This window comes from Ranitomeya variabilis, chromosome 8 (assembly GCF_051348905.1).
Source record: "Ranitomeya variabilis isolate aRanVar5 chromosome 8, aRanVar5.hap1, whole genome shotgun sequence".
Taxonomy (NCBI): domain Eukaryota; kingdom Metazoa; phylum Chordata; class Amphibia; order Anura; family Dendrobatidae; genus Ranitomeya; species Ranitomeya variabilis.
The window spans coordinates 22,197,246-22,215,287 of NC_135239.1; the positions used below are offsets into that span (position 1 = coordinate 22,197,246).

The 18,042-nt window shown below is 43.9% G+C and overlaps 1 protein-coding gene across 14 annotated transcripts in view; it reads left to right on the top strand.

Moving 5' to 3' along the window:
• DAB1 (DAB adaptor protein 1) overlaps window positions 1-18,042 on the top strand; it is a 759,978-nt gene that overhangs the window by 323,421 nt on the left and 418,515 nt on the right. The window contains exon 1 of one of the 14 annotated variants that reach the window (XM_077276891.1): window positions 17,464-17,479. The exons of the other annotated variants lie outside the window; for them this stretch is intronic. The gene's annotated coding sequence lies outside the window, so the exon portion shown is untranslated. Of the gene's footprint in view, window positions 1-17,463; window positions 17,480-18,042 lie in introns of those variants that run through there. 14 annotated transcript variants of the gene reach the window in all.

Below are 18,042 nucleotides of genomic sequence, written 5' to 3' on the forward strand. Positions count from 1 at the left end.
CAGCAAATTTGGACTCACGTAGTGGACAATTTGACATTGTCCCAGGAGAAGGCTCAACGTTTCGCTAACCACCGTCGCTGTGTTGGTCCCCGACTTCGTGTTGGGGATTTGGTTTGGTTGTCGTCTCGTTATGTTCCTATGAAGGTTTCATCTCCTAAGTTTAAGCCTTGTTTCATTGGTCCTTATAAGATTTCTGAAATTCTTAATCCTGTGTCATTTCGTTTGGACCTTCCAGCTTCTTTCGCCATCCATAATGTGTTCCATAGGTCGTTATTGCGGAGATACGTGGCTCCTATGGTCCCCTCCGTTGATCCTCCTGCCCCGGTGTTGGTTGAGGGGGAGTTGGAGTATGTGGTGGAGAAGATTCTGGATTCTCGTGTTTCGAGACGGAAACTTCAGTACCTAGTCAAGTGGAAAGGTTATGGTCAGGAGGATAATTCCTGGGTGGTTGCCTCTGATGTTCATGCTGCCGATCTTGTTCGTGCCTTTCATTTGGCTCGTCCGGATCGGCCTGGAGGCTCTGGTGAGGGTTCGGTGACCCCTCCTCAAGGGGGGGGTACTGTTGTGAATTCTGTTCTCGAACTCCCTCCTGTGGTTATGAATGGTACTTCGGCGAGTTCTGTCCATGGACTCCCTCTGGTGGCTGTGAGTGGAGCTGCTGGTTCTGAGGTTCCTTCCCCAGCTGACCTCGTTCAGGCCTTGGCTGGCTGCTCAATTTAACTCCACTCAGATCGTTACTTGATGCCAGCTGTCAATGTCCTAGTACTGGTTCAGTTCTCTTGGATCTTTCAGATGACCTGTCTACTTCAGCAAAAGCTAAGTCCCCGCTAGCTTATTTGTTACCACTGTGTTTTTGTCCAGCTTGCTATTATGATTTTGTCTAGTTAGCTGGAAGCTCTGGGATGCAGAGTGGCACCACCGCGCCGTGAGTCGGTGCGGTGCTCTCTTTTGCATACTCTGCGTGGTTTTTTGTTAGTTTTTTATGCTGACCGCAAAGATACCTTTTCTATTCTCAGTCTGTTTAGTTCAAGTCTGGCCTCCTTTGCTGAAACCTATTTCATTCCTGTGTTTGTGACTTCCATCTTAACTCACAGTCAATATGTGTGGGGGGCTGCCTATTTCTTTGGGGAATTTCTCTGAGGCAAGTTAGGCTGTATTTTCTATCTTTAGGGGTAGTTAGCTCTTAGGCTGTGAAGAGGCGTCTAGGCAGAGTCAGGAACGCTCCACGGCTATTTCTAGTTGTTGTGATAGGATTAGGGGTTGCGGTCAGCAGAGCTCCCACTTCCCAGAGCTCGTCCTGTATTACTAGTTTGCTCATCTGGTCATTTCTAGTTCTCCTAACCACCAGTTCAAATCATAACACATCTCCTCCCTGGCTTCTTGTGAAATGGGGATTTGCCAATATCCATTTGTTAAATCCAAAGTGGTTAAATACCTTGCCGGCCCTAGTCTCTGAATCAGCTCATTGACACGCGGCATCGGATATGCGTCGAGCTTGGAGACTTCGTTCAACTTACGTTAATCATTACACCATCTCCATTCTCCATTGGGTTTTAGAACAAGGACAATCGGGCTAGACCAGCTGATCTTAGTTTCCTCAATGACTCTGAGATTCAGTATACGCTTCACTTCCTTGGAGATCAGTTCACGCTGGGCATCAGGTATTCAGTAGAACTTTAAGTTCACCCATACATGTGGTTCCGTCAGAACCTTGTGTTCTATGAAATCTGTACAATATGAGAACAGGTCCCGGTTCTGCTACAGCAATTCTCAACACTGCTGTTTTTTGGCTGTCAACAGTATCTTGGCTACTGTGACAGCTTCAATGTCTCCTTCTGGCTTAACCAGCAAACATGGAGTTTCAACAGGGTTCCTGTCTTGTCATGCCTTGATAAGATTGATGTGGTAGACCTGGTATGGCTTTTGTCTTCACAGTTGATGAACCTTGTAGTTCACTTCACCCAGCTTTTCTACCACCTCATAGGGGCCTTGCCATGTGTCTAAGAACTTACTCTCTAACGTGGGAATAAGTACGAGGACTTGGTCCCGGGAGTTGAACTGCCTCACCCTAGCTGACCAGTTATAGACCCGGGATTGAGCCTCTTATGCCTGGAGGAGATGTTCCTTTACAATAGACATTACCTTTAGGCTGTGTGCACACTGTGCATTTTTTTCCGAGTGGAAAATAGGCCAAAAACGCTATCAAATCCTTATGCAAGCTAATTCAATGACAGTCCTGAAGTGTTGCACACATGATCAGTAAATTTCCCTTGAGTATTTGCCATGCATTTTATTTCTGCAACATGTCTATTCTTTGTGAATTTCTGCAACGTTTTTCATCCATTGACTTCAATTGAGTCGGTCAAATCTGCACCAAAAACGCAGGCATAAAAATGTTTGCGGATTTGTTGAGTTTTTGCTTGCGTTTTTACGGGCTTCCCATGGTGTTTCCCACGCTGTCTTCTGTGTGACAGCATCGGAAACACTGTCAAGGAGGTTCTTATTGGCGGTGACGCTACTGCCGGTAAGACCGTCAGTCAGAGCGCTGCGAGGTCATGTTGTCAGATGTCAGCGTGACCCCGCAGCTGTGGCTGAGACCCGTAGCGGTGACCTGCGGTAAAAGGTTTACCGCAGGTCAGCAGACGTGGGCTGATGAGACTACTGCTCCCTTTGGGCTACGTCTCTAGTCACTGATAACGGCAGACCAATAGGACGACAGGTTTGGCAACTAAACTGTGCTCTCAATACTGTATTTAAAGAGAACTTTTCATCAGATGATTAGTAAGCAGAATTTGCTCTTATATTATTTCTTCTGCTCCATTGATTATGCCAGTTTTTGTTTTATTTAAATTCCCCATACGGTTCCAGAGATATGTGTCTTTTTATTTAGTGACTGGCTCACAGGATCCTCTGGGGCGTGTCTTCTGCTGCTCTGCATAATTACTCTGTGAGCCACGCCCTCTTTGGAAAAAAATTGAAAAATCACTAGTAACTAAAAAGGCCCATATCTCAGAAATCTTATCACGGATTTAAATAAAACAAAAAATGTAATAATCAGGGAAGCAGTGGACTAAAATATTAATAAAAACGACCCACTTTTGACCTGGTTACAATTCCTCTTTATACACTCACTGGCCACTTTATTAGGTACACCTGTCCAACTTCTTGTTAACACTTAATTTCTAATCAGCCAATCACATGGCGGCAACTCAGTGCATTTAGGCATGTAGACATGGTCAAGACAATCTCCTGCAGTTCAAACCGAGCATCAGTATGGGGAAGAAAGGTGATTTGAGTGCCTTTGAACGTGGCATGGTTGTTGGTGCCAGAAGGGCTGGTCTGAGTATTTCAGAAACTGCTGATCTACTGGGATTTTCACGCACAACCATCTCTAGGGTTTACAGAGAATGGTCCGAAAAAGAAAAAAAATCCAGTGAGCGGCAGTTCTGTGGGCGGAAATGCCTTGTTGATGCCAGAGGTCAGAGGAGAATGGGCAGACTGGTTCGAGCTGATAGAAAGGCAACAGTGACTCAAATCGCCACCCGTTACAACCAAGGTAGGCCTAAGAGCATCTCTGAACGCACAGTGCGTCGAACTTTGAGGCAGATGGGCTACAGCAGCAGAAGACCACACCGGGTACCACTCCTTTCAGCTAAGAACAGGAAACTGAGGCTACAATTTGTACAAGCTCATCGAAATTGGACAGTAGAAGATTGGAAAAATGTTGCTTGGTCTGATGAGTCTCGATTTCTGCTGCGACATTCGGATGGTAGGGTCAGAATTTGGCGTAAACAACATGAAAGCATGGATCCATCCTGCCTTGTATGGAGCATCTTTGGGATGTGCAGCCGACAAATCTGTGGCAACTGTGTGATGCCATCATGTCAATATGGACCAAAATCTCTGAGGAATGCTTCCAGCACCTTGTTGAATCTATGCCACGAAGAATTGAGGCAGTTCTGAAGGCAAAAGGGGGTCCAATCCGTTACTAGCATGGTGTACCTAATAAAGTGGCCGGTGAGTGTATTGCCTATCTCCTGTACCCTTTTTTATTATTATTTTGCTATTTGGAGTGAGATAGAGTGTTCTTTTAAGCTACCATGTTCTGGGCTATTTTCCCAATCATCCATTTGATGCCCTAAAGGTTTGAACCACTGACAACCCAAAATTTTTATGGCAGTTGTTTCTCATTGACCTCCTTGACTCTGACCCGATTCCCTTGACTATGCATTTAAATATGATTATGGTTTATTATATGCCACCAGTTTGCAGCTGCTCCGTGGCTACAACCCTGGGGCCCATGCAGCAAGGTCCAGATTCCTGAATTAGGGTTAAGCGGTAAAAACCAGGGAGCTCCTCGATCCTGGTGAGCGGAGAAGCTTTAGCCAAGGCTCAGATCTTTGTTGTTATCATAGTACGCAAAGGTCAATAATCTCTAAATCCTAGCAGTAAGTGATTGCTTCAACATCTCCTCCAAATGAAGGGTTACCTCGGCTGGACCTTTGGGGTCCACGATTGTGTCAGGGTTTAGGTGCATTGGAAGATAAGTCTCCTTTAATAACACATTGTTAGAACTTCCAGACAATTCAGTTGTTACAATGTATCTGCGGATCATCTCACTTCTGCCTCACAACATCACAAGTTGCAGACAAAGTACTAATGTTTTTGTTACCATGGCATCTTATGTAAGAAAGTTGGAAAAAAGTTTTCTCTTTTCTTTAAATTACAGTTTTTTTTACATATTTTTTGTATTATTATTTTTCAGTGCAGTATATTGATAAGCATCTATTATGCTGTATGGAACAGCGGCTTATAATGCTGGGGTGTGTAATTATTCAGATAAGTCCCGGCTGTGATTGCGCCAATGCTGTTATTTTGTATCTTGTGACTTGCGCATCTTGAGGATACGTGTTATGTGCAGCCAGACGAAAGGATCTAATAGCGGGTTTTGGATATTTAGAAACTGACATGAATGGAGTCACCAGTGAAGCGTCCAGTCTTCCATACATAAAGCTGTGTACTTGTGCACTGAAATGTATAACCTCTGAATGTAAAAATGAAAGTTCCTATTCATTGACAGCAAGCAGAAATGTTCAAACGTTTGAGCAATTTGAACAAAATGGGGTGGGGGAGGGGGAGGAACTAATTCCTTTTATGCCACTTTTCTGGCATAAAAAAGTTTGCAGTTTTTCCAGGTTGTGCAAAGTTTAGGACTTTTTATTTGTGTTGGCCCCTGATATTTCTTTCAAAGTGGGTACGGCTTAGGATAAAGAGGCAGTGCCAATAATGACCCATAAACATCACTATCATTTATGTCAGAACATGACGTAAGTTACATTGTAATAAAAATTATCTTCAGCTCAAATCTGGCATATGGCATCCCCGAAAGATGTGCCACACTTATTATGGGGAATGTGCCTCTTTGTGAATTTGGCACATCTTATTCCAGCAAGATATTTTTCAAGATTGACCCATGAGATGCCAACCTTGATGAATCAGCATCAAAGTATATTAGAAAGTTGCAGAAATATTCATTGTACGGCATAAAAAACTGGAAAAACAAATGAAAGGGATCCTTTAATTGATGGCATATTTCAGTGATATGGCATCAATTTATGAATGGTGGGGGTCTGAGACCTCTGAGACTGCCACTGACCTGTGCGACTGCCACTGACCTGTGTGATTCCCACTGACCTGTGCGACTGTCACTGACCTGTGCGACTGCCACTGACCTGCGCGACTGTCACTGACCTGTGCGACTGTCACTGACCTGTGCGACTGCCACTGACCTGTGCGACTGCGACTGACCTGTGCGACTGTCACTGACCTGTTCGACTCCCACTGACCTGTGCGACTGCCACTGACCTGTGCGACTGCCACTGACCTATGCAACTCCCACTGACCTATGCAACTCCCACTAACCTGTGCGACCGCCACTGACCTGTGCGACCGTCACTGACCTGTGCGACTGCCACTGACCTGTGCGACTGCCACTGACCTATGCGACTGTCACTGACCTGTGCGACTGCCACTGACTTGTGCGACTCCCACTGACCTGTGCAACTGTCATTGTTCTGTGTAACTGCCACTGACCTGTGCGATTCCCACTAACCTGTGTGACTGCCACTGACCTCTACAACTGCCACTGACCTGTGAAACTGTAACTGACCTCTAGAGCTCCCACTGACCTGTGCGACTGCCACTGACCTGTGTGACTCCCACTGACCTGGGCGACTCCCACTGACCTGTGTGACTGCCACTGACCTGTGCGACTGTCACTGACCTCTGCGACTGCCAATGACCTGTGCGACTGCCACTGACCTGTGCGACTGCCGCTGACCTCTGCAACTGCCACTGACCTGTGTGACTGTCACTGACCTGGGCAACTGCCAATGACCTCTGCAACTGTAAGCAGGTTGCGGGATGCAGTGACGGACAAGAGGCAGAGCAAGGGTTAACAATTTTAACTGTTTTAAATTAACAGGGGGTTAACTCGCAGGGAGATGAAGGGTTAAAAAAGGAAACAAACAGTTCAAATGCAGAGGATATGCAGAGTAAGGCAGGGTTCATATTGCGTTGCTGCAGTCCATTCAATGCATGCGTTAAACGGACTGCACCAACGCTAGTGCCTTGTAAAGATTGCGTTATGCGATCGCGATAGCGCTGATGCTCCACCTACGCTATTGGTGACGGACCCGGAAACACTGCAGCCCTGCGTCCGAGGGTCCGTCACAGAATGACGTTACATCGCTAATGCATGCCAATTATGACATGCGTTAGAGATGCGTTACAGTCATGGCCAAAACTATTGACACCCTTGCAATTCTGTCAGATAATACTCAGTTTCTTCCTGAAAATGATTGCAAACACAAATTCTTTGGTATTATTATTTTCATTTAATTTGTCTTAAATGAAAAAACACAAAAAGAATTGTCCTAAAGCCAAATTGGATATAATTCCACACCAAACATAAAAAAGGGGGTGGACAAAAGTATTGACAATGTTCAAAAAATCATGTGATGCTTCTCTAATTTGTGTAATTAACATCACCTATAACTTACCTGTGGCACCTAACAGGTGTTGGCAATAACTAAATCACACTTGCAGCCAGTTGACATGGATTAAAGTTGACTCAACCTCTGTCCTGTGTCCTTGTGTGCACCACATTGAGCATGGAGAAAAGAAAGACCAAAGAACTGTCTGAGGACTTGAGAAACCAAATTGGGAGGAAGCATGAGCAATCTTAAGGCTACAAGTCCATCTCCAAAGACCTGAATGTTCCTGTGTCTACCGTGCGCAGTGTCACCAAGGAGTTTAAAGCCCATGGCACTGTGGCTAACCTCCCTAGATGTGGACGGAAAAGAAAAATTGTCAAGAGATTTCAACGCAAGATTGTGCGGATGTTGGATAAAGAACCTCGACTAACATCCAAACAAGTTCAAGCTGCCCTGCAGTCCGAGGGTACAACAGTGTCAACCCGCACTATCCGTCAGCGTCTGAGTGAAAAGGGACTGTATGGTAGGAGACCCAGGAAGACCCCACTTCTTACCCCGAGACATAAAAAAGCCAGGCTGGAGTTTGCCAAAACTTACCTGAAAAAGCCTAAAACGTTTTGGAAGAATGTTCTCTGGTCAGATGAGACAAAAGTAGAGCTTTTTGGGCAAAGGCATCAACATAGAGTTTACAGGAGAAAAAAAAAGAGGCATTCAAAGAAAAGAACACGGTCCCTACAGTCAAACATGGCGGAGGTTCCCTGATGTTTTGGGGTTGCTTTGCTGCCTCTGGCACTGGACTGCTTGACCGTGTGCATGGCATTATGAAGTCTGAAGACTACCAACAAATTTTGCAGCATAATGTAGGGCCCAGTGTGAGAAAGCTGGGTCTCCCTCAGAGGTCATGGGTCTTCCAGCATGACCCAAAACACACTTCAAAAAGCACTAGAAAATGGTTTGAGAGAAAGCACTGGAGACTTCTAAGGTGGCAGCAATGAGTCCAGACCTGAATCCCATAGAACACCTGTGGAGAGATCTAAAAATGGCAGTTTGGAGAAGGCACCCTTCAAATATCAGGGACCTGGAGCAGTTTGCCAAAGAAGAATGGTCTAAAATTCCAGCAGAGCATTGTAAGAAACTCATTGATGGTTACCGGAAGCGGTTGGTCGCAGTTATTTTGGCTAAAGGTTGTGCAACCAAGTATTAGGCTGAGGGTGCCAATACTTTTGTCTGGCCAATTTTTGGAGTTTTGTGTGAAATGATCAATGTTTTGCTTTTTGCTTCATTCTCTTTTGTGTTTTTTAATTTAAGACAAATTAAATGAAGATAATAATACCAAAGAATTTGTGTTTGCAATCATTTTCAGGAAGAAACTGAGTATTATCTGACAGAATTGCTGGGGTGTGAATACTTTTGGCCATGACTGTACATAGTGGCAGTCAATGGGTGCACTAACACATCCGTTACATAGCGTTAGTGCTGCTGTGTAACGGATGCCGACAGCGCATTGCCATTGACACAATGTAAACCTTGCCTTAATGTATTAGGTAATGGCAGTTCTTTTGTACACTTATCCTGTCAGGAGTTCCTCAGGCTGCAGAGAATACTTGGAAGTCTGTAGCGCCAACAACGGCTGGTGCAGTGCTTGTCCAGGAATGTCCTGCTGGTAATGGTGGTCCGTCTTCTGGCGGCAGCAGTTGGTCTGCAGAACCTTCCGATGAGCCCCTAGTCCATAAACACGTGTGGCCGGAGCAAACAAGGCCGCAGCACCTTTGGAATTCAATGCAAACGGTTGCGAAGCAAATGGCAGGGAAGGCCGCAGGAGTCCGTCCAGGACTCGGTTCTCCTGCTTTCTCACGTGCGCGGTACTCACAGTCGTTGAGCGCACCACGCTACTCTCTCCTACTACTGCAGAACGCACAGCAGCTCCGTTTGTGGTGGTTGCAGACCGCACGGCCCCTTCTTTCTCCGGCAGTCACTGAGCACCTCTCAGAGCAGTAGTCCCTCTGCAGATGGTGGGGCCCAACCAATGCGGCCTATCGCTGCGCCGATACTCGAGGGACAGAGAGCGCCGCTCGCCTGACTGCGTGCTGCTACAGGTTGGCACCAAACTCCCTACTGCTGCGCACGCTTTTCTTTTTATGTAACCCCGCCTCCCCAGGTCATCAGGTTGGTCCGGCTCCTCATTTCTTCCCCCGGGAAAAAGGGGACGCAGCCTTAATGGTTCTGGACCCGGCAAGCTGGTACCCACAGCCCGGTCTTCCTCCTTACATAACTGCCACTGACCTGTGCAACTGCCACTGACCTCAGTAACTGCCAATGACCTCTACAACTTCCACTGATCTCTACAACTGCCACTGATCTCTACAACTGCCACTGATCTGTGTGACTGCCACTAACCCTTGCGACTGCCACTGACCTCAGCAACTGACAATGACCTATGCAACTGCCCCTGACCTGTGCACCTGCCACTAACCTGTGCTACTGCCACTAACCTCAGCAACTGACAATGACCTATGCAACTGTCACTGACCTCGGCAGCTGCCACTGACCTTTACAACTGCCACTGACCTGTGTGACTGCCACTCACCTCAGCAACTGCCAATGACCTGTGTGACTGCCACTGACCTGTGTGACTGCCACTGACCTCTACAACTGCCACTGATCTGTGTGACTAGCACTGACTGGTGCGACTGCCCCTGACCTGTCCACCTGCCACTGACCTGTGCTACTGCCACTGACCTCGGCAACTGACAATGACCTGTGCAACTGCCACTGACTTGTGCTACTGTCACTGACCTGTGTGACTGCCACTTACCTCGGCAACTGCCGTTGACCTCTACAACTGCCACTGACCTGTGTGACTGCCACTGACTTCTACAACTGCCACTGACCTGTGTGACTGCCACTGACCTCGGCAACTGCCATTGACCTCTACAACTGCCACTGACCTGTGTGACTGCCACTGACTTCTATAACTGCCACTGACCTCGGCAACTGCCACTGACCTGTACAACTGCCACTGACCTCTACAACTGCCACTGACCTGTGCGACTGTCATTGGCCTGTGTGACTGCCACTGACTTCTACAACTGCCATTGACCTGTGTGACTGCCACTGACCTCGGCTACTGCCACTGACCTCAGCAACTGCCAATGATCTGTGCAACTGCCACTGACCTGTGTGACTGTCACTGACCTCTACAAATGCCACTGATCTGTGTGACTACCACTGACCAGTGCGACAGCCCCTGACCTGTGCACCTTCCACTGACCTGTGATACTGCCACTGACCTCGGCAACTGACAATGACCTGTGCAACTGCCACTGACCTCTGCGACTGCCACTGACCTGTGCACCTGTTACTAAAGGCACTACAGTATTGGCATATCCCCGTATCCTATTCTCTACTTTTGTGATACAGAAGTGCGCCCATTTGTCTCTGTTAACTCATCTATATCCAAATATCAGTTACATTTGTGTCTGGGAAGGGGGCACTGATATTTGTTATCTACAAATAAATTCAGAATAAATAATAATAATAATAATATATAGGTAATTTGCCCTTCTACAAGAAGCCCTTTCTTGCCGTACACTTTTAGTGCCATTAAATAGACATCTGTGCACTAATAATAAATACCCACCTGTAATACATAATCTATGGGATTTCTGCTCTTTCTTGAAAGGGTTTAAATGGAATTTCAGAAAAATCTGTTATGTTTTTATTCGGTTTTACAGTCATAAATCGTGAGTTATGATCCTTCTGGCGCTATGAAGTCTCTCGTGGTTTCTAAGGATTGCAGATATCCTGCTGTATATTTTGCAGGACTGTCATGTGTGCACTTGATTTGTGGCTTATGGATTACAGCCTTGTGCTTCTGGCAGACTACGGATGATTTGCTGAAAGTCCTTCCGTGTCACTAGGAGCTTCGGTTGAGTGAAGGATCAGAGTAATTGGTATATGGAGACCCGCTGTGTATATAAATATGTGGCCGATGGTCAGTGGAGGTTACCCAAACCCATAACATCCCGTCTATCGTGCAACACTAGTGGTTCAAGTTTAAAGAGCAACCATTGACCAAGTGCAGGAGTTGTGCGGTAACTGACGTGGAAGAAGCCCTACTCCAGGGATGTGCACTACCGATGTGTATCTGTAAGGAAATAAGAGGGCTGGAAATGCGTTAGCCATCGGAGGTTAGTGTTATGTGAATGGTCCGGGAACAGTCAGGGGATCGCGCTGTTATCCCACCGCTGCCACCAATATGTCAGGGAACAGCCAGGACATCCCACAGGTATCTCCCCACCATTGACAGATGACCAGGAACCAGAAGTCTGCTGCCTCCAATCGTCAAGACAATTGCACAATTGGCCGATTATTGATGGACGAGGCCACGGCTGCTTTCACCACTAGGCTGGATATGGGGGAGCTCACAGTGAATGTATAGTGTACTCATCCGATTCCAACCCATAAAATTATTCTTCTCCTTTTTGATCTTCGTTTTGTCTGGTGTCCTCTCACCAACTGATCCTTTACCTCCACTTCTGTGGGACGGCAGAATGTATGGGACATCATAGGAAACAGAGAGAGGATAGACAGAGTGTATCATGAGATTTGAGAGGACAAGGAGCAAAAAAAGTAATAAAAGGTATTTAGAAAAATCATTCTTTTATGATGGGTAACGATATGGGGGGGCACATTTTAAAGCAGTGGACATCCCCATTAAGGATGGACACATCTGTATCTTCTATCATTGCCTTTAACAAAAAAAATTGTTTATGTGGAGACTCATTCCCCCACCCCCAACCTGAATGTAAAAGAACAAAGTCATGAACTTAAACTTTCATCCTTCCTCACGGTCTAGGAACTCTTTTTGTCTAGCGGAAGCAAATATGTGTTAAATGGGGCAACACTTGATAAAATAACCATTGACGATACCTGGGGAATCAGTGAACATTTGCATCTCACCGCTATGTAAGTCATGCATATTTTATAAAAAGATGCCATCACGTAAACGCTCCTTGTGTCGGGCGACGTATATTTCCATACAGATAACCATTTAGCAGTAAAGCACATCAATGGGCTCCGCCATTAAGAAAATAAAATCTTATGTGCGCAGAAAGTTCCATTAGGTCGTCAGAATGCGATAAAAAGTGGTGAACACGAGATAACAAAGAGCAAAGGAAATAACCTACGCTCAATGCATCATTTAAATTCACCTCTTTATTAGAAGGAACGCGCTGTTTACAAGGGATTTTATTTCCAGAATTGGACTTTTGTTATTACATTCATCCATAATATAATAATTGATTCTATAAAGGGGCCCTTTTTTATGTATCCTGTTCGTTAGTTTTTGCGTTAAAGGTGGGGAGATTCTTCTGTTCAGGATCCTTATCTCTCATTCAAAGTGACGAGAAGTAAAAAAAAAGTGTCTGTAATCCTGGAGGACCTGTTCTTCAACAGCAAACTGATCCGAATGGAGAATGTGTAATACTGAACTCCTCCTGCGGAGGCACTGCAGGGAAATTGAGCACTTAGTGCCAAGGAAAGCACACCAAAAATAGAATGTTTTTTGAATGCTTTTAATTTATTTTTTTTCTCGTAGCCCTAAATATTATAATAAAACAAGATGAAGTGTAGCAACATTTCAGGTAATGTATCCTTCATCAGGCTCAAGGTGGGATACGTGTGGACAAAATATAGGAAGAATCCACTTGTAGCAGTACATGAAGGTATGGAATCGCTGGGCAGCCTAGGGATCCATACAGAGTGTGGAAATCAGTATTACCCGTGGGAGAAGGGATCCAGTGGTAGAACAGGCAGCGAGTGTTTTTGTTTTTGATTTGCCCAAATTATTATTTTTTAGTCCATTTTATAGGTTTTTCACTGTTAATTTATTTTTCTTTTGCTATTGTAGGTTTAGCTTTTGTTTTTCTGATCTTTGAGGCTGTTTCATCAACTTTTTCAAAAGTTGGAAAAGTTATGCGCAGATTTATTCCACTGAGTGATTTTACGCAAAATTCATGAACCATCGTCACCATTTTGAAGAACTTAAAGAAATTTGAAGAATTTGAAAAAAAAATAAAAGAGACTTAAAAAAATCTACAATTGATGGAACAAACCCCTATTGTTTTTATTATGGTCCATTGGGTTTTTGTTCCTGCTTTTTACTGGGAAAAAAAAAACAACAAAACCTCAAACCCAGATGTGAATACATCCTTACGGATCTTCTGAGTACCTGGTGCCTGGATAAACCATGGATACGTCATCCAGCCGCGGGGGATGGGTCAGGAGCTTCTTCGTTTTTAAAGTAGCAATATATATTTTGCAGCACCGCCTCCATTAAAATCCTAATGCAGCGCTAGGTCAGAAAAGCTGACGGTAACCAGCCCAGATGTCTCCGTGAATACCAAGAAGCTCCAGAAGAATTTGTGCTTAAATGTTTCAGTTTTCAAATGAATAAAAATGTATCTTCCGGGAGTCAACAGCACTTTAGTTTCAGCTTTATTTGTTGGATATTTGATAAATATTCACTATAATAGCGGTGAAAGCCTTTATTCTTCAATCCCTGGGATCGCGCCAAGAAATTACTTACATGATTACCTTCCCCAACATTCACAGGACGATAAAACCATTAGGAGATTATGTGAGACAGGTGAGAAGAATCCAGCAAGAGTGGGAACCTGTCAGCCACCGGCCAGAAATGTCACTAGAATTCAGGACTTTATTCGCTATCTTCTCCTGCACGTTCGGTGCCATTATTCAGCATACAGCAAAACGCAACATCGTCTGTGATAACACTTGCCCAAGCGATCCATGCACACTGAAGACAAATAGTTCTGATGAAGGCCTAAATATTGGCCGAAACGTCAACGATTTTTTGTCAACAGTGGATCAATAATAAAACACTGACTTTTGTTTCTTGCATGATATTTGAGAGTGCCGAATTTCTTTTTCTAAATATTGGGAGTGGTACCCTATTCGTGCACCTCGCCGTATACGGAGTGCCGTGCAATTTACTTTTCTCTAGGACTTTATTCCTGGTGATGGTGATGGATCCGGTCAGCTCCGTCTAACCTGCACCAGGATCCAAGTGACGGCACAAGATCGTGAGAGATCAGTAATCGGCATCAAGGGAAATATATATAATTATATATAATATTCCTATATATATTCAGCTATGGTCAGTGACTCCAGCTTAGCTGAAATGTCCAACTTCAGATCCACCTCCTCTCTCCAAGACATTGGTCTGTAAATGTCTATGCTTTATACTGCAGCTCTGCTCTGCATATAGTGATATAGACCATGCTGGTATAACCTGGGCATCTTCTGTATATAATTATATATGTACAGCTGGTATAACCTGGGCATCTCCTGTATATAATTATATATGTACAGCTGGTATAACCTGGATATCTCCTGTATATAATTATATATGTACAGCTGGTATAACCTGGGTATCTCCTGTATATAGTTATATATGTACAGCTGGTATAACCTGGGAGCATTCTTGAACCATATCTCGGCCCAGCTTACGCTATGATTTCTGCTTCCCACGCCTCCAGCACGGCCGTGATAGCGGTCACTTACGTTGCATGTAGGTGACGGTCATATTTGTGCTTACCTGGGATTTTTGCACATAACATACTGTAGAAATCCTTTTCCTTTGCATATAAGAAAGTCATTTTATTTGCATTTTTCAGCCCATGGGGTGGAAGCTGCTTATCGAGCTGAGAATTCACATGAATCATAAAAGGAAGATAAATATTCTGCGCAGACGTTGCCTCATTTGTGTTATTTTTTAGCTTTTAGAGTCTTTTGGAAATATTGTTATTGTAGCAAACACCTAATTTCACCAGGGAGTGATAACTTCTTATCGGTTGTACGGCGGCCAACAGGTGTTGTCTGTGCCGACTACTAATGTAATCCTTTAGTAACAGCGAGCGGCTCAAACATACGGCCTCCCTTATATTTCTTTGAAAACTATTTCATACTTTATGAAAGGAAATCTCACAAGACTTGATTATGCTAACACGAGCATTATCTGATTGAATATTTCAAGTGTGAAATCCATTTGAAGCGCGCCCACATTTGGCACCGGAGACTTAAAAGACCCGTCGCCATATGGATCGGAAAGATTGGGATAGGATTAAGCTGGAAAATATAGATAATGTAAAACGCACAGGGTTCGGGAGAAGCACAATGGATTCCTAGCAGAAGAACCTTGACTTATGTTCATTGTGGAGGAACAAGACCGGGCGATGCGGCAGAAGTAAAGGTTCTTGTTATAATAAGGGCCATGTGAATTGGGGCCAACTGGCGCCAACCCCCGGAAATATGCTCGTGTCTATAGGGGTCAGCTGCTTTCTTCTATCTATCGGATCAACTGTCATATTGGATGTAGAAATAAGAAAGAAAACAAAAACAAAAAAATAGAAAAATTAAGTAAAGGAGATGAAGTCCTCCTAGACAACGTACAGTATATCTACAGTCAAATAATAAGTCGTGGATACAGCTAAAACAAACAATAATTATTAGTATAATTACAGGGGAAAACTCTTCTTATAGCATATATTAATTAGATGGTAGAATTATAACCAGAAGGTTACAGTAAAAAACAAAATTACAAAAATCTAGTGGGAAAACTTATATTCACTGATTAATTAAAGATAAAAATTTCACATAAAATGTATCTTTTAGCTTTCGGAGGGCACTGCTGTATATCTGTACTAGGAGGGCATTGGTGTACGGTGGTTTGTGAAAGTATTCACACCCTTGGTTTGTAACCTATTTTGTTACATTACAAACTGTCTTTAAATATTTTTGTAATCCGATTTGTGCGTGATACATCAGCACTAAATAGTCTAAGTTGGTGAGAAAACTATAGACGTAAATTAAATTTATGTGATGAAATAAGTGAAAATTGGCATGTGCATATGTATTCACCCCTTTTGCTATGAATCCCCTATGAGATTTCCAAACAATACCATGAAGACCTAGGAGATCACCAAACAACACCATGAAGACCAATGAGATCTCCAAACAACACCATGAAGACCAATGAGATCTCCAAACAACACCATGAAGACCAATGAGATCTCCAATCAACACAATGAAGACCAATGAGATCTCCAAACAACACCATGAAGACCAATGAGATCTCCAATCAACACAATGAAGACCATTGAGATCTCCAAACAACACCATGAAGACCAATGAGATCTCCAAACAATACCATGAAGACCAATGAGATCTCCAATCAACACAATGAAGACCAATGAGATCTCCAAACAACACCATGAAGACCAATGAGATCTCCAAACAACACCACGAAGACCAATGAGATCTCCAATCAACACAATGAAGACCAATGAGATCTCCAAACAACACCATGAAGACCAATGAGATCTCCAAACAACACCATGAAGACCAATGAGATCTCCAAACAACACCATAAAGACCAATGAGATCGCCAAACAACACCTTGAAGACCATGGAGATCTCCAAACAACATCTTGAAGACCAAGGAGATCTCCAAACAAGCCAGGGACAAGGTTGCTGAGAAAAACAAGTCAAGGTTAGGTTACAAAAAAAAAATTCTAATCTCTGATGATCCCCCGGAGCACCATCAAATCCATCATCAAATGGAAAGAACATGGTAACACAACAAACCTGCCAAGAGAGGGCTGCCCACCAATACTCTCAGCTGGGGCAAGGAAAACGTTAATTAGAGAGGCAGCACAGAGACGAAAGATAACCCTGAAAGAAATGCAGAGTTCCCAAGCAGAGACTGAAGTATCTGTCCATATAACCTCAATAAGCCATATACTCCATAGAGGTAGCCTTTATGGAAGAGTGGGCAGAAAAACAGCTTTTACTCACACACAAAAATTGTAAGGTTTGTTTTCAGCTTGTCAAAAGAAATATGTATGGCAGAAGGTGCTGTGGTCAGATGAGACCACAAGTGAAATTTCTGCTCACCAAGGTAAACGCTATGTCTGGTGCCAAAGAAAAAAGGAAAATCCAGCTCAACGAAATAGTGAAAAAAACGTGTCGTTCCTTTATTCACTTCAATAGTATATGTGGAGGATAAAAACATCAGCAACAACAGAAATAAAAACAGTATCATCGCGTTTCTGGTGACAGAGCACCCTTAATCATGGTGTGGTGCCAAACCAACACATCTCATCACCCAAAAAACACCATCCCCACAGTGATACATGGTGGTGGCAGCATCATGATGTAGGATGTTTTTCAGCAGCAGAGACACGGAAAATGGTCTTAGTAGGGGGAAGTGGATGGTGCGAAATACAGGGATATTCTTGTGCAAAACCTGTTTCAGTCTGTCAGTGATTTGAGTCTCTGACATCACAATGCATGTAGTCACAACATGCATTACCCAAGGTGCTGTTAGACCTCCATTATGTGGCTGCTCAGTGCATGAAGCCCTGGCGCAAAACATGGAGGAGGAGGTCATGTGCCATGGAGAGGTAAGGAAAAGGCTGGGGGTAACTTTGCGGAGAAAGAGATAGAAGCTATGACGGGGGGGAGCAGGTGAGCAGCGAGGTAAGTATTACTATTATTTTGTTTTTTTCACCCTTTTCTTCGCCTTCTACACATCAGCCAAATGGCACAGATCTTACATTCGGCACAGAAGTTCTTGATCTGTTGTTATCATTATTATTTGTATGCATTGCACTTTGCTTTTTATTCATTTTTGCAAGAGGCAGCAGATTATTATTATTATTATTATTATTATTATTATTATCATTATTGTTGTTGTTTTAGTGTTTTTCCCTCTCCTGCAGCAGAAATTACAGGGCACTGCTGATGCTGAAACACTTTCTTTACTGTTAGAAGGGTAAAAAAAAGGAAATGTGCCACCGTTTTATCTGTTACATCTCCACAATCTATCAAAATCAGACACAAGGACAAACACACTTCTGAAAATGATACATTTTAGAGGGGGGAGATGACTTCATAAGTTTCTGCTTCTCTTGAAAAGTTCATGGAAAGCTTGTTTCTTATTTTCTGCCTTCTACTTTGGAGCACA